This window comes from Scyliorhinus canicula, chromosome 12, assembly GCF_902713615.1.
Source record: "Scyliorhinus canicula chromosome 12, sScyCan1.1, whole genome shotgun sequence".
Taxonomy (NCBI): Eukaryota; Metazoa; Chordata; class Chondrichthyes; order Carcharhiniformes; family Scyliorhinidae; genus Scyliorhinus; species Scyliorhinus canicula.
In genome coordinates this window covers 42679418-42704492 of record NC_052157.1, presented here as the reverse complement: position 1 = coordinate 42704492, position 25075 = coordinate 42679418, and positions in this window count along the sequence as shown.

Genomic DNA, 25075 nt, shown 5'->3' with positions numbered 1-25075 from the left:
CTGTGGTCAAACAATTTCATCACTACTGGTAGAGAAGACATTTTGCCTTGTTAATGGACCACAGTCCTTGAACAACGATCTTTGGTCCATTCAAAGGAATACCTACTCTAGCTGCGAGTCATTTGCAGACATGGACCCTCATCTTATTAGCCCCTAATTACGAGAGTAAATACAGAATATCTGAGCAACACGCGAACACCGATTCTCTAGCACGGTTATCAATTCAGGACAAAGTCGAGTCACAGGGGAACGATGTGAACTATGTGCACTTTTCCCAGGTTGATATTCTACCTACTACAGCCTCTCAAATACAAAGACGCATGAGGTCAGTTCTGGTGATGGGGAAGGTCATGGACATGATCGTGAAAGGTATACCACTGGATGAACAGAGGAGGAATCTGAAATTCAGGTTGTATCGAACAAGGGAAGGTGAATTAATGGTGTAGAACGGAGGATCCGAGTCATCATTCCTCCATGCTTGCAGAGTAGTATACTGGATCAACTCTACAAAGGACATTCGGGAGTAGAACTGATGGAAGAGCTCACAAGGAATTATTTCTGGTGGCCAGGACAAGACACACAGATTGAAGAAAGTGTGGGTCAATGTCAGTCTTGCGCTAGGACACAGAATACTCCACCTCTTCAATCACTTCACCCTTGGAATTGGCCAAAGCAACTGTGACAAAGTGTACATATCAATTTCACTGGACCAATTGAAGGAAACATGTTTCTTCACCTGTTATGGAGGGCATTAGCTATGAGGAGAGATTGAATAAACTGAGATTATTCTCCCTAGAGAGACGGAGGCTGAGGGGCAACCTAATAGAAGTTCATAAAATGATTATGGCTATAGATAGGGTGACTAGTTGGAGGCTTTTTCCCAGGGTGGAATTGAAAATTACAAAGGGGCACAAGTTCAAGGTGAGGGGGATAGATTCAGTGGAGATGTGCAGGGAAAGTTTTTTACACAGAGGGTAGTGGTGGCCTGGAATGCACTGCCAAGTGAGGTGTTTGAGGCAGATACGTTAACAACCTTTAAGACTTGTCTGGTTAGGTAATGAACAGACGGAGTATGGAAGGATACAGGCGGTTGGTCTAGATAGGGCACATTATCGCCGCAGGCTTGGAGAGCCGAAGGGCCTGTACCTGTGCTGTATTGTCTTTGCACATTCTCCCTGTGTTTGCATGGGTTTCAGCCCCACAACCAAAAGATGTGCAGGGTAGATGGATTGGCCATGCTAAATTACCCCTTAATTAGAAAAAAATAATTGGGTACTCTATTAAAAAAAAGAATGCCATGAAAACATAATGAAGGACTGTTAGCTAAAAGAGTGAACAATTCTCTCATATCCTATAGAAACACTGTCCATGCGATAACCCAAAACTCACCAGCAATATTGTTTTTAAAAAGGAAGTTGAGAATAACACCACTAGAATCGTAGAATGCCAAAAACAAAGCCAAGTTACTCGCTGTGAGCAGACCTCGAAAACTAGACATTTTGAGCAAGGAAAAAGGGTTTTAACCAGAAACTACTTTTCAAGTGAGAAGTGGGTTCCTACCATAATACTCACAAAGGCGGAGCCTATTTCTTATACAGTGCAAACTGGTAATAAGAGAATTTGGAGGAGGCAAAACGATCAAATCCCCGCTTCAAAATGAGAATTTGCAGATTCGGTGTCTGAAAGGCCGACAGCGGGTACTCAAAGTTTGGAAATCCCTGAACATACGATTACAACTGAGTCAAATTCAGATTCTACCACAGCTGAACCCACAGCGTCTGTAGAAGCTGAAGAAGAACCAACTTTATCAGATGATGTGTCTGAGCAAAGTGTGGAACAGACTATCGAGAGTGTGAAAACAAAAGACCCCTGAACGACAGACTGTGCCCAAGCAGAAACAACGTCCACCAAAGAGGCAGTCGTACTGATCGATGTATATAATTGTATAATAATAGTACTTGGTTAATAGTACACTGTTCACCATGAGTAAAAGTTAGAGTTAATGTTAGTTGTCGTACTGCAGGAGTAAAGGGGGAGGGATATTGGGCGGGATTTTCCGGTCCGCTAGCCGGATGTTTCTCGGTAGCGCGCTGTTCACTGGCGCAGGAGTCTATCCTCCCGCCGCTTGTCAATGGGATTTCACATTGAAACCACCCCATGCTGTCGTAAAACCCACTGGCAGCGGTGCACTGCCAGTGGAAAAAGTGAATTTGGCCATTATGTATTGTAACAGAGACACTTGGGAGATATTCCCTCTCTTCCAACCAGACTGTGAACAAGCAACACCTCGAATAACAACGCCTGACTATTTGGTTAAGAAAACCAGTGTGCAGCAATATTTCATCTCTTGTCTTTTTCTGATTAGAAGAACAGAATCCCCGAGTGATGCATGATCAATTGCACGAAAGACTCAGATTGGCACAACTGTGGCTTTATTACAGTCAGATGCGTGGCCTCCGACTGCAGCTGGCGAAATAGCAGATCAGAGGAGGACAGGCATATTTATACGGCTCCTTATGGGCGGAGCTAGCCAGCAGGGGCTACCGGCGAACTTGTAGTGCAGGTCCTACCTTACATCCCCTATTACAGGTGCACACAGTGGTTCACCACTTTCACCCCCTGTTAAAAATGAGTCAGGCGGGGGTGATGAAGGTCTTGTCCTGGGTGCTGTACCGTCTGCACCTGGTGGCGATGGGCTTGCAATCCGCAGTTAGATTGGCAAAGAGAGAGGGGGGGTCAACCTTGAGGTTCGCGAGGCAGCAAGTGGTGAGTGGAGGTAGGGGCTCACCGAATTTGAGGGTGAGGCTTTGGAGATTGCACTGGAAATCCAGGCCCAGCAATAGAGCAGCGCAGAGGTTGGGGAGGACGTAGAGGTGGAAACCGCTGAATTCTACACCCTGGTCAGTGAGATTGACCACGAAGAACCCTCGGATCTGGAAAGAGTGGGATCCGGAGACCAGGGAGATCCGTTGGTTGGCGGGGTGGACCGCGAGGGAGCAGCGCCTTACCGTATCTGGGTGTATGAAGCTTTCGGTGCTCCTGGAGTCCAGCAGGCAAGAGGTCGCGTGGCCGTTGATTTTCACCGTCGTTGAAGCAGTGGCCAGGTTGTGAGGACGAGACTGGTTAGGGCAGCACGGTAACATTGTGAATAGCACAATCGCTTCACAGCTCCAGGGTCCCAGGTTCGATTCCGGCTTGGGTCACTGTCTGTGCGGAGTCTGCACATCCTCCCCGTGTGTGCTTGGGTTTCCTCCGGGTACTCCGGTTTCCTCCCACAGTCCAAAGATGTGCAGGTTAGGTGGATTGGCCATGCTAAATTGCCCTTAGTGTCCGAAATTGCCCTTAGTGTTGGGTGGGGTTACTGGGTTATGGGGATAGGGTGGAGGTGTTGACCTTGGGTAGGATGCTCTTTCCAAGAGCCGGTGCAGACTCGATGGGCCGAATGGCCTCCTTCTGCACTGTAAATTCTATGTAAATGTCATCGAGGCGAGCTGCGGGTGGTTATCCAAGGTTTCAGATGGAGAGTGTTGGTGACCCAGATCTGGCGTTCCAGTCCCGTGGGGGAGCCAAAATGGCGGCTTCCGGGGGTCCTGTAGGGAACAAAATGGCGCGCCCATGGAGCGCACGTTGCGGGGACGGGGCAAGATGGCGGCGGCCATAGGCCGCACGTGGACTGGGGGGGGAATGGCGGCACCCACTGGTCGTACCTGGCCCTGGGAGGAGAAGATGGCGGCGCCCACTGGCCGCACGTGGACCTGGGAGGAGAAGATGGCGGCGCCCACTGGTCGCACGTGGCCCCGGGAGGAGAAGATGGTGGTACCCATTGTGCATTCGGCAGGGGGGGAGGGGGCGATTGCAGGCGCGATAGCGGCGACTGCGCGGGCCTGGCACACAGCTGCAAAGTGGTCCTTTTTACCACAGGACTTTCAAGTGGCGGCGCGGGCCGAGCAGCGTTGGCGAGGGTGCTTCTGCTGACCACAGAAGTAGCAGCGGTGACCCCTGGGGTGCGCGGATTGGCAGGCGGCACAGGCTTATTGAGTAGGCAGGGCCCCAGCCGTGGGTGACAATATTGAGTTCTTTACCCGTCAGTCTGGCCTCAATAAAACTCGAGATGGATTTGTAGGTATAGTATTATTTATTTTTAACCAACTTGCAAGACTGACTTCTGAAGCCCCAGAACCGAGTGAAATCGGAGACAAAGAAATCTCTGCAAATATCATTCAAATGGCATCAAGTTTCACATACAAGATTCCAATAGGTCATCCTATGCACCTCCTGACCAGGCCATATATCCTGATTGGCTCACTTCACATTCCTCAACCCTGGGCCTCTTGTTACCCAGCATCTTTTTCCCCACCCTGCACGAGGCTCCCTCCCCCCTTCCTGGCCATGCTTTCTGAATCCCTTTGTCTTTTAGTTGTGAGCTCACTACTATCAGACTGGCTCACATCTACATTATTCTAACTAATAATCCTATTTTATTTCACATTCGTTTGTTCAATTCCTCATTCCCTCCTTTTATCATTTCATGACAACCTATCGGTCCAATCCGTAGCTACGGCCCCTCATCTAAGAAGGTTCGTCGCTTCATTTCCAATTCTTGTTGCAGTACCCCATCATCCGCTGCACCGTCGTGGATCCTAACAGCCAAGATTCTAGGGGCGTCTATCTGTTCCAGTGCACCCTGCATTTTACCCATCACGCATTTAAGGATGGCCAGGCCCACAAAGATGCAGCCGAGTGCCACTGCTAATTACATGGACATATTTATCAACCAGTCCTTCTAACCTCTGAATCCCGTTACCCCAAGAGCCAGGGTCCTGCATACTGTCCAGGTGATCCCGTATGCGATCCATAAATTTAGTGATGTTAGCGGTCAGGTCTTGAACTCCCATGATACACTTGTCCTGCACTATGGCGCATACCCCACCCTCACAGGCCAGAAGATAGTCAAGAGCATACCGGTTCTGCATGGCAAACAACCGCAGCTGAGACAATTCCTTGGTTATTGCCCCAAGGTTTCGTTTCCCAGGATGGTAAGGTGACAAATAAAATAATTCCTATCGCTGACCGCCAAGGAACCCCCCACACCTCCCAGTTCAAGACGTTCAGAATTCCCCATCCTGCTGAGTGGCCCTGGTTGGATGCTAGAACCTGAGGTGTTTTCCAGTTCTCGCAGAATTCGGCTGAGACTGCCCGGTGTGCCAACTGACTGTGCAGTATCCACGCAGAGGGGCAGGGGACTGTGGTAGGGACTAGAGTCCCGATAGCAATTCAGCGGGGAAATGGGGGTGACAAAACATTGGTTGCTGTGCCATTAAAAAAAAAGTAGTATCCTTGCTCCGTGTACAGGCTAGCATCACAATCAGTATATCGGTTGAGCAGGGATCCCCCAGTAGCCCAGTTTATCCAGCTTTGGAACACCCATTCGGGCCTCTTAGCAATGCAGAAAGCCCAAGTCCCAACAGTGATATGCGAGACATTCGCCCATCCACAAAGGAGCTGGAAGCCGGCGTTCAATGGAACGCAGGTGGTGTTGTAACAGATGCATTGGCCGGACGCCTGAGTGATGTGACACCTCCTGCCTGTACAGGTGGGGTACAGACACGTTATATTCGTTTCCACCTCTACCAGCAAACAGCCGTACCCCGCACTGCTGAAACAATTATCGTACGACCGGGAATCTCTATTGGGAGTGAAGTGGCTAGGTATATACGCCCTCCACCATTGAAGCTTATCATTCTGTGAGTAGGAATTAGCCCGAGGAAGGGAAAGGCAAATAGCCGGTGGTGCTGAACCCGGATCGTAAGGAAGAGTGACTTGCTCGGGCGGTGGCTCGGAACGCTGACAATGAACCACCGTTTGGGGAGTGCCCCAAAGCGGTGAAACAGAAAATAACCTAGACACCGATGCGGGGTTCGGGTAGCAGACAACCCGTCCCTGGCCATACAAGCGGTGATAGATCTGGTAGAAGAGATTCATACTGCCCAGGTTTCCCTCATTCTGGGTCCTAAATGAATTAAGTATATCTCCTGATAACCTACGTTCTAGTTGTACTCCCCTTCTCACACGCTCCGTCCTCTCTCTCTCACAACCTCTTCCTACCCTCTCCGCACGGTCTGACTTTACCTTCATGGCATCAATCTTAACACATCCAAAATCAAATTTACATGTACTTCAAAAACAAGGCAATGTCTATGCAATGTTCCCTTCCCATCGCCAGGACCGGTGCAATTGCTTCATGAGTCCTGCATTGTCCGTTAACCTGATGACCTTCCACGAGTTGATACCATGTCCTCGTATATAGGGGCAGCAAAGAACATCACCTCTGCATAAGTGAAATGTCCTTGTAGTTTGGTTGGGGTTACAGATGTAAATGATATTTCCCTTTTCCATTTCCGCTGCCGATGTCACTCCAAGCGAGGCGAGGCCGAAGATTACACAGGCGGTGCGTAGCCAACCCATCATGCTCCACACCTGTAAAACAGCGCTGGGGAAGGGAGGCAGGTTAGTGACCGACCTTTTTACAGTGCTGGAGGCGGACCCAAGCACTCCACCCTTCCACTTTAACTGCAGTGGGGGTGGTAAGGAGAACTTGGAAGGGCCCCTCCCATCGTGGCTCCGACCCTTTCCGAGTCCAATTTTTGACCATGACATAACTACCAGGCTGCACTGAAAGCGAGCTATGTAATGGGGACGGTGACGGGTGAGCCGCGCGGACCTGGCCATGGAGCTCCTTGAGGACCTTAGTGAGGGCTAGAACATAGGTAGTCATTTCTTCAGTCATATGGTGAAACTGAACCAGTCTGGGAACATGCAGGTTCCAGGGAGCTCTAAGGGGCCTGCCATAAAGGATCTCGGCAGGAGAGAGCCGGGCCGGTCCCGCAGGTGTAACCTGCAGCTGGAAGAGGGCAATAGGGAGCAACTTAAGCCATGTCAGTCCCGTGTCTGCTCTTAATTTAGCCTATTTAGTTTTGAGGGTCTGATTGTGTCTCTCAACCAACCCGGCCGCCTGCGGTCTGTACGCACAGTGGAACTGCTGGCGTATGCCCAACTGGGAGCAGAACTCCTTGTTAATCTGTCCAATAAAATGAGGCCCATTATAAGAACTTAACTGAGCTGGTATGCCGTACCGGGGAATGATTTCCCGCATCAGAACTTTAACCACAATAGCAGCTTTATTATCGGTAGTCGGATACGCCTCAACCCATCTACTGAACACATCCATGTTGTGACCAAAACATATTTATAACATTGACACCTGTCCAACTCAATGTAATCCATCTGGAACGTCTCAAAGGGACCACTGGGCAACAGGGTTTGCCCCATACCACAAGGGATACCTTTGCCAGTGTTATATTGCTGACAAATCAAACACTGATTACTGATACTCTGGGCCAGCCCCTACATATTAGGGTGCCACCAAGTGTCCAGTAACAAATCACTAGTCCCCCGAGCCCCACAATGAGTTGCAAAGTTTACACATTCGATGACCCATAAAGCTAGTACATCAGACATACAAGTCTGATGTGCTGGCATGGTCCATAAAGAAGAAACAGAATCATATGTACAACCTAACCGTTTCCACATTTGTTTATCACTCTCAGGAGCATCCTCCTGTAACCTTATGACGTCTTGGATGGTTGGCATTGGCGTGTCAGAGGCAGACTTATTTATTGCAGAACGTTTAGTCTGACTTAACATTTTAGGCACCATCACTTGCTGAGTTTGCACGGCTGTCCGCGCTGCACAATCTGCTCGTTCATTACCAACGTCAACTGGGGTCTTACTGTTTGTATGGGCCGCGCATTTAATGACGGAAATCTGCGCGGGCATAAGGAGGGCCTGCAGTAGGTCATTAACTAAACCCCGGTGGGATATCTCCGTGCCTGCCGAGGTAAGGAATCTTTTGTTCAATTCCTCACAGGAGGGTAGGATGAGTGAGCCGCGCGGGGAGCGGGGTAGGCCTGGACATTACGAGATGCGACCGTCATGGAGAGCGCTAAAGTTTTTGTCTCCGTTAGGTCAGGTGTGGCCCCATTCAGCAGTCGTTGTTGGATGGGGTCCGACGCAATCCCTGTTACGAACGCGACACGCATGAGGAGATTGGAATGTTCGGTGGCCGTAATGACCTGACAGTCACAGTCCCGTACGAGTGGGATTAGAGCCCACCAGAAGTCTTCGATAGACTCACCAGGGAGTTGAGCGCGAGTGGCGAGTACGTGCCTGGCAAAGTGTTTGCTTTCTGTGCATAGTTCTCTTTTAGGTGTGTCATCGCTTCCGCGTAACTCGGGGTGTCCTGGATCAATGGGAACACGTTGGAGCTCAACCTGGAGTATAAAACCTGAATCTTCTGAGCTCCCGTTGGCATGGGGGTCGCAGCTTTGATGTTAGTCTCAAAACAAGCTAACCAGTGATTAAAGTCCTTTCTGGCGTCGGGCAAGTGCGGATCCAGCTGCAGGCGATCTGGTTTGATTCTGATATCCATTTCTTAGTAAATCTGACTGTAATAAATTGACGCACGATCAATTGCACGAAAGACTCAGATTGGTACAACTGTGGCTTTATTTCAGTTAGATGCGTGGCCTCCTACTGCAGCTAGCGAAATGGCAGATCAGAGGAGGACATGCATATTTATACGGTTCCTTGTGGGCGGAGCCAGCCGGCAGGGGCTACCGGCGAACCTGTAGTGCAGGTCCTACCTTACATCCCCTAATACAGGTGCACACAATGGTTCACTACACCGAGAAAACATAACATTGAGGAATAATGTGTGTTTCTCCAATGAAAGTGTGTGTGTGTATGTGTGTGTTTGTGTGGTGCCCCCATCACTTGTTTCCTAACCATTTGTGTTAGTAAGACACCTGTATCAGTGGCACTGAGTAATGCCAGTTTTCAGGCGTGGCATTCCAGTTGGTCTGGTTTAGTGAGCAACATTGCCAGTAGCTGCCATCTGTGCGCAGTGATTGCTGCACCTGCTTCACCACCCCTTTGACTCTGCCCTCTGAAGTTGAGACACCTGCAACCTAGCTTCAGTTCAGCAAGAGTGATTTTGATCAGAATGCATCATGAAGCTTCACTGGGAAAACATATTGTCTACAGGGTGCTTCTCCCTTAATTTCTAATGACTTCAAAAGAACCCTATCGACAGGATTTATATTTTTTCTACTATTGGGCAACTACAAAGGTTAGATTTATGCGAGGTGCTGTAACAAGACACAGTTCCCAGTTTGAAGTGAAGTTGGTTTATCACTCTCAGCCCCCGACAATATAACTAAGCAATTTTGAATGTCCCATGTTAAACTGTCTATTAAGGCGGGTGTTAAAATCTCATGTTATTCTTTGAATAAGAGCTGAGAATTGTCCTGGTATGCTGACCAGCTTCACAAACAAGCAGCAAATGAACTGACCATTCATCCATCAGGCCAAAATAACGGTGAGAATTGCACAGTTGATATAAATTATATAACTTATAGAAAGTTAGAGTTGATCTAAACTGAAACAAGGGGCTGGATTCTCCGACCCCCCCACCGGGTCGGAGAATCGCCGGGGGGGGGGGGGGGGCTGCGTGAATCCCACCCCCGGCGTCTCCCGAAGTCTCCTGTTGGCGCCCCCCCCCCCCGGCGATTCTCCGGCCCACGATGGGCTGAAGTCCCGCTGCTCTTATGGTGGTCCCACGGGCGGGAATCAAACCTCCTACCTTACCGGTGGGCTCTGGGGTCCTGGGATGATCTGGTCCCGGGTGATCTGGTCCCGGGGGGTGCCCCTACGGTGGCCTGGCCCGCGATCGGGGCCCACCGATTGGCGTGCGGGCCTGTGCCATGGCGGCACTCTTTTCCTTCCGCGTTGGCCATAGTCTTCACGATGGCGGACGTGGAAGTGACCCCCTCCCTTGCGCATGCGCGGGGATGATGTCATCAGCCGCTGACGCTCCGGTGCATGCGCGGACTTCTGCCGTCCGGCAAAGTCCCTTCGGCCCTGGCTGGCGTGGTGCCAAAGGCCTTTCCCGCCGGCCGGCGGGGCGCCAACCACTCCGGCGTGGGCCTAGCCCCTCAAGGTTAGGGCTTGGCCCCTAAAGGTGCGGAGAAATCCGCACCTGTGGGGCGGCCCGACGCCGGAGTGGTTCACGCCACTCCATCCCGCCGGGACCCCCCGCCCCGCCGGATAGGGGAGAATCCCGGCCAAGAAGCCTGTTTTGAAACAATTACAGATTTTTGTATCGAAAATAAGACTGGGTTAACTGTCAGATTCTTCTAATCTTGCACTTTAACATACACACAGTCACCCAAGGCCAGATTTGAACCCGGGTCCCTGGCACTGTGAGGCAGCAGTGCTAACCACGACGTTTAACCTGCGGCCAACTGCTTTACACCCCTCTCAGCTACTCTAATTTATACTTCCTTGTCAATTCGTGAACTGCTAATTTCACAATCTTTCAACCTGATTGAATAAAGGAGATGCATAGTTGCTTGCATTGTTCACTCAGCCGTGGTGCACAGTTTGCTTCACTGTGTTCTTATCAGCTGCATTTTGATGCAAGCTCGTAGAACTGAAATGTTAATTCTCTTTCTCTCAACACAGATGCCACTGGCCTTTTGGATATTTCCAGCATTTTTCCTTTTAGTGTTTAAATTAAATCCTTGAATGAAAACACATCTATAAACATAATGGACCCAAACTTGCTGGAGTAGGAAATTACATGGTCTCCATCTTCTCTTCTTCACAGGCAGTCCCTCAGAGATGACTTGTTTCCACACTAAAAATTACTTCTCATGTGACTAAGGAATCATAGAATCATAAAATTCCGATAGAGCAGAAGGAGACTATTTGGTCCATCGAGTCGGCTCCGACCCTCTGAAAGAGCACCCTACCTAGGCCCAATCCCCCACCCTATCCCCCTAACCTTGTAATCCCACCTAACCTTTTGGTCAATAAGAGGCAATTTAACATGCCCAATCAACCTAACCTGCACATCTTTGGACTGTGGGCGGAAACCGGAGGACCCGGAGGAAACTCATGCAGACACGGGGAGAATGTGCAAACTCCACACAGACAGTCACCCGTGTTTGCACTAGAGTTCGGGTCCCTGGCGCTGTGAGGCAGCAGTGCTCACCAATGTGCCATCGTGCCACCCGATGCACGGCCTATAGTTTCTGTCACAGGTGGGGCAGGCGGTGGTCGGAGGAGTTGGGGCGTGGGATGCCCAAGTTGCCACCAGCTCCTTTCGCTGTCGAGCTGCCACACGCTCCTTTGGCTTCATGTTGCTCTCAGCAATGAAAATCAAGATGTTCAGCTCCACATCAGGCGGCATTGGTCCAGGAATTCCGAGGTGTCAGTGGGGGTGTTGCTCTTTTTCAAGGGGGTTTTACATATGTCCTTGAAGCATTTCCTCTGCCCTCCTGGGGCTTGCTTTCCATGTTGAAGCTCTATGTAGAGTGTTGTTTTTTGTTTGTTCCTTATGGTCTATGCCATTGATTGAACATTTTACTGCAGAACAATTTGCTAGAAGTATGAACTGATATCTGCGTGGACAGGATAATTGAGTCTCTGACACCTTTTGGCTGGAATTCTCCGTTTGTTCGCTGGCGACAGGTTTCTCTGGTCCGGCTGGTAGTGCACCCCCCACCCGTGGATTTCCCGATGCCGCAGGCTGGCTTCAATGGGAAATCCCATTGACAATGGCGGGGACAAAGAATCCCGCCGCCAGCGAACCGTGTGCCAGTTCCCATCACCAGGAAACACACGGCTGGGACGGCAGAGAATCCAGCCCGTTAGCAATGAGGCCAACCCTGCAGAAAAAGACAAAGACTGAGGATGCACAAGAGTCAAATCGGATAAAGAACGAGAGATAAAGAAAATGAAAAGATAGATTTGATTGAGAGAAAGAGACAGCAAGATAAAGTAAGATTTCTAAAAAGTATAATGTCTATAATTGACTGCTTGCAGGAAAGAGACTCAATGGTTTACGTTGTTTCCTTTCTGGGCTGGAGATGTTGATTGCCATTGCATTAACTGTTGTCACATTGTTAAAACGTACTCGTGAACATAGAACATAGAACATAGAACAATACAGCGCAGTACAGGCCTTTCGGCCCTCGATGTTGCACCGACATTGAAAAAAACTAAAGGCCATCTAACCTACACTATGCCCTTATCATCCATATGCTTGTCCAATAAATTTTTAAATGCCCTCAATGTTGGCGAGTTCACTACTGTTGCAGGTAGGGCATTCCACGGCCTCACCACTCTTTGCGTAAAAAACCCACCTCTGACCTCTGTCCTATATCTATTACCCCTCAATTTAAGGCTATGTCCCCTCGTGCTAGCCACCTCCATCCGCGGGAGAAGGCTCTCGCTGTCCACCCTATCTAACCCTCTGATCATTTTGTATGCCTCTATTAAGTCACCTCTTAACCTTCTTCTCTCTAACGAAAACAACCTCAAGTCCATCAGCCTTTCCTCATAAGATTTTCCCTCCATACCAGGCAACATCCTGGTAAATCTCCTCTGCACCCGTTCCAAGGCTTCCACGTCCTTCCTATAATGAGGCGACCAGAACTGTACGCAATACTCCAAATGCGGCCGTACTAGAGTTTTGTACAACTGCAACATGACCTCATGGCTCCGGAACTCAATCCCTCTACCAATAAAGGCCAACACACCATAGGCCTTCTTCACAACCCTATCAACCTGGGTGGCAACTTTCAGGGATCTATGTACATGGACACCGAGATCCCTCTGCTCATCCACACTACCAAGAATTTTACCATTAGCCAAATATTCCGCATTCCTGTTATTCTTTCCAAAGTGAATCACCTCACACTTCTCCACATTAAACTCCATTTGCCACCTCTCAGCCCAGCTCTGTAGCTTATCTATGTCCCTCTGTAACCTGCATCATCCTTCCACACTGTCTACAACTCCACCGACTTTAGTGTCGTCTGCAAATTTACTCACCCATCCTTCTGCGCCCTCCTCTAGGTCATTTATAAAAATGACAAACAGCAACGGCCCCAGAACAGATCCTTGTGGTACGCCACTCGTAACTGAACTCCATTCTGAACATTTCCCATCAACTACCACTCTCTGTCTTCTTTCAACTAGCCAATTTCTGATCCACATCTCTAAATCACCCTCAATCCCCAGCCTCCGTATTTTCTGCAATAGTCGACCGTGGGGAACCTTATCAAACGCTTTACTGAAATCCATATACACCACATCAACTGCTCTACCCTCGTCTACCTGTTCAGTCACCTTCTCAAAGAACTCGATAAGGTTTGTGAGGCATGACCTACCCTTCACAAAACCATGCTGACTATCCCTAATCATATTATTCCTATCTAGATGATTATAAATCGTATCTTTTATAATCCTCTCCAAGACTTTACCCACCACAGACGTTAGGCTCACCGGCCTATAGTTACCGGGGTTATCTCTACTCCCCTTCTTGAACAAAGGGACCACATTTGCTATCCTCCAGTCCTCTGGCACTATTCCTGTAGCCAATGATGACCTAAAAATCAAAGCCAAAGGCTCAGCAATCTCTTCCCTGGCTTCCCAGAGAATCCTAGGATAAATCCCATCCGGCCCTGGGGACTTATCTATTTTCACCTTGTCCAGAATTGGCAACACTTCTTCCCTACGCACCTCAATGCTATCTATTCTAATAGCCTGGGTCTCAGCATTCTCCTCCACAATATTATCTTTTTCTTGAGTGAATACTGACGAAAAGTATTCATTTAGTATCTCGCTTATCTCCTCAGCCTCCACACACAACTTCCCACCACTGTCCTTGACTGGCCCTACTCTTACCCTAGTCGTTCTTTTATTCCTGACATACCTATAGAAAGCTTTTGGGTTTTCCTTGATCCTACCTGTCAAAGACTTCTCATGTCCCCTCCTTGCTCGTCTCAGCTCTCTCTTTAGATCCTTCCTCGCTTCCTTGTAACTATCAAACGCCCCAACTGAAACTTCATGCCTCATCTTCACATAGGCCTCCTTCTTCCTCTTAACAAGAGATTCCACTTCTTTGGTAAACCACGGTTCCCTCGCTCGACCCCTTCCTCCCTGCCTGACTGGTACGTACTTATCAAGAACATGCAATAGCTGTTCCTTGAACAAGCTCCACATATCCAGTGTGCCCAACCCTTGCAGCCTACTTCTCCAACCAACACATCCTAAGTCATGTCTAATGGCATCATAATTGCCCTTCCCCCAGCTATAACTCTTGCCCTGCGGGGTATACTTATCCCTTTCCATCACTAACGTAAAGGTCACCGAATTGTGGTCACTGTTTCCAAAGTGCTCACCTACCTCCAGATCTAACACCTGGCCTGGTTCATTACCCAAAACCAAATCCAATGTGGCCTCGCCTCTTGTTGGCCTGTCAACATATTGTGTCAGGAAACCCTCCTGCACACATTGTACAAAGAATGACCCATCTAATGTACTCGAACTATATCTTTTCCAGTCAATATTTGGAAAGTTAAAGTCTCCCATAACAACTACCCTGTTACTTTCGCTCTTTTCCAGAATCATCTTCGCCATCCTTTCCTCTACATCCCTAGAACTATTAGGTGGCCTATAGAAAACTCCCAACAGGGTGACCTCTCCTTTCCTGTTTCTAACCTCAGCCCATACTACCTCAGAAGAAGAGTCCCCATCTAGCATCCTTTCCGCCACCGTAATACTGTCCTTGACTAGCAGCGCCACACCTCCCCCTCTTTTGCCCCCTTCTCTGAGCTTACTAAAACACCTAAACCCCGGAACCTGCAACAACCATTCCTGTCCCTGCTCTATCCATGTCTCTGAAATGGCCACAACATCGAAGTCCCAGGTACCAACCCATGCTGCCAGTTCCCCTACCTTATTTCGTATACTCCTGGCATTGAAGTAGACACACTTCAAACCACCTACCTGAACACTGGCACCCTCTTGCGAAGTCAAATCTGTGCTCCTGACCTCTATTCTCTCAATCTCCCGTACCCCAAAACTACAATCCAGGTTCCCATGCCCCTGCTGAATTAGTTTAAACCCCCCCAAAGAGAAGTCCTGCAGAGCCTTGGTTTTCTATTGCTAGGCAATTCATCTGCAAATCGAGCAAGTTATTAAAAATAATGGCGGGGGAGGGGAGGTGGGGGTGTTGGTGTTGAAGATGTTTTGCTGTTTGTGCAATGCGAGCAGGGCAGCAGCATAAAGGAACGTTCTGGAGTTCTACAATTTGCACCGTATCTCAATCCCCTGAACTGGCTGGCTGACTTGCACGTTAGCAACACCATCCACTGCGAACTTGGTGTTATTTTTAAAGGAGGATTTTGGTCAATAGCTGGCCTATTGTTCCCTCCACCACTTTGCAAAAGAATGTATGAAGACATCAGAGTTAGCATTGGGAACAAATAAGGTGCATTTTAGCTGTCCAGTTTGCATTTGTGTCTTTCCGACATGAAGGTAAGCGAAGTTTAATGTAGCCATGTTAAACACGGCACAGTTATTATCATCAAATTTCTTTGTATGAAATCGAAGCAGAATATTTTGGTATGTTAAGCTTTTTTTATTGAACACTTTTTTTAAGCTGGAGCTGTCACCAGATACTCAGCATCTATTGAAGTATTCAAAAGTAGCATCACTTTCTTGTGTGATGTCTGACATTTATATTCTGTGTTTCCACATCTGCACATGAAGCACAAAAGCCCTGGACCTGTGTACAGATTACATGCTTTGACTAACAAGGAATGAGTCAGTCACAGCGGCAGTACCACGAGTTTGCTTCACAGGCATTGGAATAAGATATACCATAAGGGATTTGTGTGAGCTTGTATTGCCAAAAAAAAATAGTTTAACTGCAAATAGGGCAATTAAAAAGTCCCTTGCAGACACAACCTACACCAGCTTGAGGGAACCTGACCATATTTGGAAGGTATCTTCGACACAGCAGTCACAGCTACTGCCGGGTGATGGACAGTTCAGACTATTTTCTTGAGATTTTCCAACACTAACATTTTTCTGAGTGTGGATAGATTGCTGAATTACACTGTAGGAGATTTGCCAGTGATGTTGCGCAGCTGTTGACCTGGCGTTTAAATTGCTGATCCCGTTCCTCTCTAATGTCCTTGGAAGCACTGTCGCTTCTCAAATACATGTCTATTTTCCCTGCAACGCCATGTTTGAATCCCTCCAGACGGGTTTCCACCTCAGTACTGAAACATCGACAGGAATTCTCCGCTCGTTGTAATTCGCTTTTCCCGCCAGGAGCGCACCTCCCCCACCAGCGGGTTTCCCGGCAGCGTGGGCCGGCTTCAATGGGAAATCCCATTGACAAGTGGCGGGAATCCTCCGCCAGTAAACGGCGCACCACCGAGAAACCCTCGTCCGGCGGACCGGAGAATCCTGCCCATCACTTATAAATGTCACAGGTGACGTCCTATGTGGCAAAAGTAAATGATCCACCCGTGAATGACTCAACCTGTCTTGGGTCTTGGGTCTTGGGTCTTCAACGTCATCCTCCTCCAATGCCACTCCCCTACCATCTACTCGCCTGATTCCATTCTTACCTAATTATAGCCAGATAATCACGTAGAATGTCTTGTCTTTTCATCTCTGGTGTCCCTCAAGTATTTGTCCTTGTACCTCTCCTGTTTCTCATCTACGTGCTGCCCCCCTTGGCAACTACATCTGAAAACAGTCTAAGTTTCCACAAAGATGCTGCTAACACCCAACTCTATCTCTGGACACCTCCGCTGTCTCTAAATTGTCTGTCAATTTGGCTGACATCCAGTGCTGGATGATCAGTGAAGTGTTGGCTAGTGTAGACTTGAGAGATGAACAGACACTTCCAACACTGATGAAGGTTCAACTCAATTTTATTAACTACTTCTAACTAACTAACACACGATGACTGTGGGTCTAAATGATGCTAACTTAAACTAAAGACCTAAGCCTTGTCCAAACCAGTTGATTCTCTCAGCACGTGGTGTGAGTCTGTGCTGGGCTGGATGAGTTCTTGTTACACTGCGAGGCAGCACCCAGAATGAGCGGGAACCGTGGTGCCCTCTGCCTTTATAGTGTGTGTATTCTAATTGGTGATTGTTTGTACATGTTGATTGGTCCCTGTGTCTGTCCATCAGTGTGTGTCTGCATCATGATATACTGGTGTATATTATGACAATCAGAAAGTTGCTCCAAATAAATATTGACTTTGGTCACTGCCGCAAGCTCAGTTCAGTGACGACTGATTTGATCCCTCTCCTTGGCAACTGTGTAAGGCTGAGCCAAGCTATTGCCAAACTTGGCATCATATTTCACCCCAATGTGTGCTTCTAATCAACATGTGTCCATGCGCCAAATCACTCCATGGCCTAGTCTCCTTCCTTTCTCTGTAAACTCCTCAAGCCCCACAACCCTCTCCTCCAACTCTTGAACCTCCAATTTTAATTGCTCCTCTATTGGTGGTTATGTCTTCAGCTGCCAGGGCCCTATGCTCTGGAATTTCTTTCTTGAACCTCTTAGCCCTGATAGCTCTCTTTCCTTGCTTCTTGAAACCTATCTGTAAGTAATTTTTGGTTCTCTGCCCTAGTATCTCTTTATGTGGCTCTGTGCCAGATTTTGCTTTACATCATTGGGCCATACGATAACAGAGGCGCTATATCAGTACAACTTGCTGTTGTCATTTCAATTGAACACAGTGTAAGAATATTCTTTCATTCATCCCAGTGCAAAACTTTAGAACATCTTTCGCAGGTAGTTGGGAATAAATTATCTGCCAATTGTCTCTCATCCAGGTAAGGGGGCTGATAGTGTTCCAGTATATTCACAGAATCAGAGTTGTTATGGGGCAGAAGGAGGCCATTTGTCCTATTGAGTCTGTACTGGCTCTCCAAATGAGCGCCATGACTTAATGCCATTCCCCTCCTTTCCCTCATACTCCTGCACATTGTTTCCATTCAAATAAAACATCGAATGCCCTCTTGAAGCCTCAATTGAACCTGCCTCCACCACACTTACTGGCAGCACATTCCAGACCCAAATCACTCACTGTGTGAAAAAGTTTTTTCTCACATCACATTTTTTTCTTTTGTAAATTACTTTAAATTTATTCCCTCTCCTTCTTGATCCTTTTACGAGCGGAAACTGATTCTCCCGAGCCACTCTTTCCAGCCCCCTCGTGATTTTGAACATCTCTATCAAATCTCCTCTCACCTTTCTTCTCGCCAAGGAGAACAGTCCCAACCTCTCCACTCTATTCCTGAATTGTTCTTTGCAGAGAGGCTTTAGGGACTCAGGAAATGAGCCACCCTCTGCATAACCTAACTTTTGAACTGCTCATAAGTCACAATATTTATATGACTGGTTCAGTTAAGCTCATATAATCACTACATTGCAGAAGAAGGCCATTCAGCCCATTCAACCCTCTGAAAGTGCAACCCCCCCACCCTATCCCTGTAACCTGGTAACCCCACTTAATCTTTATGGACGCTAAGTAGCAATTTAGCATGGCTAATCAACTAATTTGCACACCTTTGGACTGTGGAAGGAAACCGGAGCATCCGGAGGAAGCCCATGAAAACACGGGCAGAACGTGCAAACCCCAGAAAGACAGTGACCCAAGGCCAGAATTGACCCCGGGCCCCGGGCGCTGTGAGGCAGCAGTACTAACCATTGTGCCGCCTTGTCTATGATGACTCCCAACTGTTGACAGTAAGGGATTTGATGATGATAATGCCTTTGAATCTCAAGGTAACACAATTCTTTTGTTGGAGACGGCCATTGCCTGGCACTTGTGTTGTGTGTTTGTTACTTGACCAAATGTGATATTGCCCAGGTCATGATGGAGCTGGCATGGGCTGCATCAGTATCCGATAATTTGCGAATGAAACTGAATCCTGTGCAATCATTCACTAATAACCCCATGGCTGATCTTACGGACTTTGTCTCCTACCGGTATGATCATGAAGTGATGCATCTGCTGCAGGTATATTGGTGAGGACAATGTTAATTAGGCTTTATTCCTCTTCTTAGCTCCCTCACTTCCTGCCGCAGGCACAATCTGCTGGCTATGTCCCTCAGAGCTCGGCCAGCTTGGTCAGTAATGGTGCTACTGAGCCACTCTTGTTAACGGACATTGAAATGCTCAGCCAGAACACATTCTGTGCCTTTGCTCCCCTCAGTGTTTCTTCCAAATGGTGCTCGATGTGGAGGAGCACTTATTCGTCAGTTAAGGAGGCCGGTAATCGGCAGATTTCCTTTCCCATGTTTGACTTGTCGCGTTGAAATTTCATGAATACCATTTTGCTGCCACCTCTCGGGGGGGCCTGTCATGCTCGTGGAATGCTGGCTGAAAGGTATGATTCTGAGAGTATGACTATATCAGGCTGTAGAAAGACAGAAAATGTGGAATTTCTGTACAGTTCTGCCAGTGTCTGCGGGCAGAGAAACAGTTAGTGTTACAGGTTGCTGACCTTCATCGGACTGTTATTTTGCAAGTCTGTGGATGGATTTTGGCACAAGTCCCCAGGTTTGTTAGGAAGACATTGGCAGAGTTGTCCATGCTGCTGCGTGGGTGTTGATGCCCTGTCCAAATCCAATGCCTTGGTCAATGCTGGGTGGTCCTCCTCTCATTATACTCTGTCATAGCTCCTCCTCAGAACAGAGTGGTGTGCCAGCCTATTTCAGAGGACAGCTAAGAGTCAATCACACTGCCATGAAACTGGAGTCACAAATGGGCCAGGTGAGCTTTTATGACTGCCCCATAATTACTGTGGGAGTGATGTGGCCACCTGTTCTAATATCTCCCTCTGTGGCTCTGTCAAAATTTGTTTGATGATTATTCCAGTTTCTCGCTGCATTAAAGACAAGGCATATACTCAAGTTAAAAGCAAATTACTGCTGAAAATGCTGGACAATCTCAGCAGGTCTGACAAAGAGTCATCCAGACTCGAAACATTAGATTCGTTCTCTCCCCACAGATGCTGTCGGACCTGCTGAGATTGTCCGGTATTTTCTGTTTTTGTTATATATTCAAGTTGTGATTTTTCTTGCCAGTTTTACACGGGAACCGCAGAACCTGAATCCTCAAAGGTTATTGATGTGAAATCTGTTGAATGTTTCAGGACTAAATAGAGAGCCCTTGTCTGTTAATCCTGTGACTGGTCTTATTGTGTGTTTGCACAAAACATTCTTGTCTTCAGTGAACATAGAATTATGAACAGGAGGAGGCCATTCGGCCCCTCAAGCCTGCTCTGCCATTCATTAAGATCATGGCTGACATGAATGTAACCTCAATTCCACATTCCTGCTAACCCCTGATAACCTTTCACACACCCACCCTTGCTATCAAGAATCTACCTACCTCTGCCTTAAAAATATTCAAAGGTTCTGCTTCAATTGCCTTTCAAGGAAGAGAGTTCCAAAGACTCACAACTTTCTGAGAGAAAATAATTCTCTTCATTTCTGTCCTAAATGGATGACCCCTTATTTTTAAACAGTGACCCCTAGTTCTAGATTCTCCAACAAGAGGAGAAATCCTCCCCATGTCCACCTTGTCAATACCCCTCAGGACCTTATGTGTATCAATCAAGGTTCTCTGAGCTCCAGTGGATACAAACTTAACCTCTCCTACCTTTCCCTTATAAGGCAACCTGCCCATTCAGGTATTAGTCTAATAAACCTTCTCTGAAGCGCGTCCAACACATTTACATCTTTCCTTAAATAAGGAGACCAATACTGTACACAATACTTCAGACGTGGTCTCACCAGTGCCCAGTATAACTGAAGCACAACCTCCCTACTTTTGTAGTCAATTACCCTTGCAGTGAATGATAACATTCTATTAACGTTCCTAATTACAGTCTGTACCTGAATACTAGCCTTTTGTGATTCATGCACTAGGGCACCCAGATTCCTCTGCATGGCAGTGCTCTGCAGTCTCTCACCATTTAGATAATATGCTACTTTTTTATTCTTCCTGACAAAATGGACAACCTCTCATTTTCCAATATTACAAAGAAACACACACAGAAAATAGAAGCAAGAGGAGGCCATTCAGCCCGTCAAGCCTGCTCCGCTAGTCATTATGACCATGGCTGATCATCGAGTTCAATACCCCGATCCCACCTCTCCCCCCCCCATATCCCTTGATCCCTTTAGCCCCAAGAGCTAAATCTAACTCCTTCTTGAAATTACACGATGTTTTTGTTTCACATTATACATTACTACACTTTATAATCGCCTGACGTGGTTTTTGACAGCCAATCCAATTTGTAGAACAGCTTATGGGCAAGTAGGTAACAGCAGTAATGTAACATATATTTTAGAGTAGTTATTTGTCTCGGCCAACTCCTTGTGTTGCAGAAAAGAAAATGTTCACAACTACTATGCTAACGCGTGAGTAGAAAAACAGATTTACACGGTTTGAACTTTGAAATGAGACAAAGCGCACACTCTTCATGTGTGACTATTACTGGCACTGACTTCCCAAGTTCAGCTGAACACCAATATTTTTTGTGTCGTACCGTGGGTATCCAATTCCATAAGAAAGAATCATGTCTGTAGCACCTTTAATGACCTCAGTGCGTCGCAAAGTGCTTCGCAGACAATGAAGTACTTTGAAAATGTAGTTGCTGTTGGAATGTAGAAAGTAGAGACTTCAGATCAGCACCAAGAGTCAAAGCACATACGTGGCACAGCTTGTTGTCGCCTACTTCCTGGAACTCGGTCAAAGGAAAACTTACTTTTGTAACCCACTGAAAGGAACCTGAAAATGTAAAATGGATTTTATGAGGGACATGGACAGAGTGGATAGAAAGCGGCTATTCCTATTACTTGAAGGGTCACTAAAAAGGGGCATAATTTTAAGGTGAAAGGCAGGAGGTTTCGAGGGGCGTTGCGGAAAGATATTTTTCACCTGGAGGGAAGTGGGGAATCTGGAATACACTGCTTGGGAGGTAAGTTGAGGCAGGAAACCTCAAATAATTGAAGGTAGGACAGTTGAGGAACAATGGCAGATGTTCAGGGAGATACTAAATACCTCTCAATTAAAATATATTCCTGAGGGGAAGAGGAATTGTAAAAGGGAGAAAAACGCTCTATGGCTAAACAAGGAAGTCAAGTAAGACATAAAGGCAAAACTAGGGCATACCATGCTGCAAAAGCTAGTGCTAAGCTGGAGGATTGGGAGACCTTTAAGATTCAGCAAAAGGCTACTAAAAATCAAATCAAAAGAGCAAGGTGAACTACAAAAGGAAACTAGCAGAAAACATAATCACTGATACCATAAATATATAAAGAGGAACAGAATAGCTAAAGTTAATGTTGGCTCATTAAAGGACGATGCTGGTGAGGTAATAATGGGGAACGGAGAGATTGCGGAGGCACTGGACCAATATTTTGCCTCTGTCTTCACGGTAGAGGACAATAAAATTTTTCCCAAAACTGCAGTTAATGCAGAGGAATTTGGTGCAATAACCCATCACTAGGGAGAAGATATTGAATAAACTAATGGGATTAATGGCAGATAGGTCTCCAGGACCTGATGGTCTACACCTTAGCACATTAAAGGAGAGGGAAAGCAGAGACAGTGGAAGCATTGGTTATGATATTTAAAAATTTCCTGAATTATGGAAAGATTTCGGTGGACTAGAAACATGCTAATGGATGCCCTTATACAGAAAGGGAGAGAAAGTAGGAACTTATAGACCAGTTAGCTTGATCTCTGTGGTGGGGAAGTTGCTGGAATCAATTATTAAGGTGGAAAGACAAAGCTCAATCCACCATTATCAGCATGGTTTTATGAAGGGTAAGTCATGCTGACAAACTTGCTTGAGTTCATTGAAGAAGTAACCAGCAAGATGGATCACGGGGAACCTGTGAATGCAGTATATAGACTTCCAGAAGGCGTTTGACAAGATGCCGCATAAAAGACTGATCCAGAAGGTGAGATCACAGGGGATTGGGGGTAGAGTACTAGATTGGAGTGATGATTGGCTGACTGACAGAAAGCAGAGGGTCGGGATAAATGGGTCCTTCTCTGGCTGGTGAACTGTAACTAATCGGGGTGCCACAGGGATCAGTCCTCAGAACCCAACTGTTCACAATCTACATAAATGATCTACAAGCAGGGACAGAGTGAAACATGGCAACATTTGCCGATGATACTAAAAGAGGTGAGAAAGCATAGAACATAGAACATAGAACAGTACAGCACAGAACAGGCCCTTCGGCCTTCGATGTTGTGCCGAGCAATGATCACCCTACTCAAACCCACATATCCACCCTATACCCGTAACCCAACAACCCCCCCCCCTAACCTTACTTTTTAGGACACTACGGGCAATTTAGCATGGCCAATCCACCTAACCCGCACATCTTTGGACTGTGGGAGGAAACCGGAGCACCCGGAGGAAACCCACACACACACGGGGAGGACGTGCAGACTCCACACAGACAGTGACCCAGCCGGGAATCGAACCTGGGACCCTGGAGCTGTGAAGCATTTATGCTAACCACCATGCTACCGTGCAGCAGGCAGGGGAGAGTAGATAAAGGGTTGGATTCTACGTCAGTGGGATTCTCCGCTTCACCAGCAGAGAATCCCGCCCAAGGAGTTCACAGACGGATATAGATAGGCTAGGAGAATGGGCCAAAATTTGGCAGATGGAGTTTAATGTGGATAAGTGTGAGGTTATCTATTTTGGACAATGGAATAGAAAGGGAAATTATTATCTAAATGGAAAGCAAATTCAAAATGCATCTGAGCAGAGGTATCTGCATGTCTTGTTCATGAATCACAGGAAGTCAGTATGCAGGTACAGCATGTAATAAAAAAGGCAAATGGAATTTTAGCGTTTATTGCAAAAGGACTGGAGTATAAAAGTAGAGAAGTGTTGTTGCAATTGTATAGAGTGTTGGTGAGACCACATCTGGAGTATTGTTTCCAGTTTTGGTCTCCATATCTGAGAAAGGATGTGGTGGCACTGGAGGCAGTTCAGAGGAGGTTCACCAGATTGTTTCCAGGGATGAAAGGGTTGACGTATGAGGAGAGATTAAACAGCTTGGGCTTATACTCGCTGGAGTTTGGAAGAATGCGAGGGGATTAGATCGAGGTATATAAAATGCTAAAAGGGATTGATACAGTAAACGTAGACCAAATGTTCCCGCTTGTAGGGCAATCTGATGGAGAGGTCACAGATTTAGGTACAGAGGTGGTATATTTAGAACTGAGATGAGGAGGAACTACTTCTCGCAGAGGGTGGTGAATTTCTGGAACTTGCTGTCTCATAGTGCAGTGGAGTCTGAATCATTAAATGGTTTCACAAAGGAGATAGATATATTTCTGTTTTTAAAAATGTGTTAAAGGGATATGGGGAACAGGGAGGGAGGTGGATTAGAGACCAGGAAGCGATCAGCCATGATCTGATTGAATGGTAGAGCAGGCTCGAAGGGCTGAATTGCCTACTTCTGCCCCTAATTCACATGTTCCTTAACCTCACAATCTTTAAAAAGTATGTGGACGGGCACATGAAATGTCTTGACATCCAAGGCTAATGGCCAAGTGCTGGAAAGTGGGATTCGTGTAGATTTGTTAGTGCTTGCTTGCTGGGCCAAAGGGCCTCTTCTGTACTGTATATTTCTATGATTCCATGAAAGAATCCTGTTCAAGAGCAGTTGCTATCTCAAAGCCAGTGGCTGAAACAAAAAATATCGTACTTCTGAACTTCGAATTACTATGAGCTTCCTCCATTGTAAAGTCACCAGATTATGTTTGCTGCTCTCTCTCTCTGCTTGGGTATTTTGACAGTTCACCATATTGGATGGTGTTCACTCTGCAGTGTCCGCAAACATACACCATTCCTCTTCACCAAGTAAGCTCTGGTCCTGTTCTTGCTGAGCGCAATCAGTGCTCCTGATTATTACTGCAAAGCTGGACTAGTGCCAATTATGTTAAAGGTTCCAAGAGCTAGAATTGTTTCAAAAACAGAATACTGTGATTGCTGGAAACCTGAAATAAAAACAGAAAATGCTGGAAATACTCAGCAGGTCTGGCATCATCTGTGCTGAGAGAAACAGAGTTAATGTTTCGAGT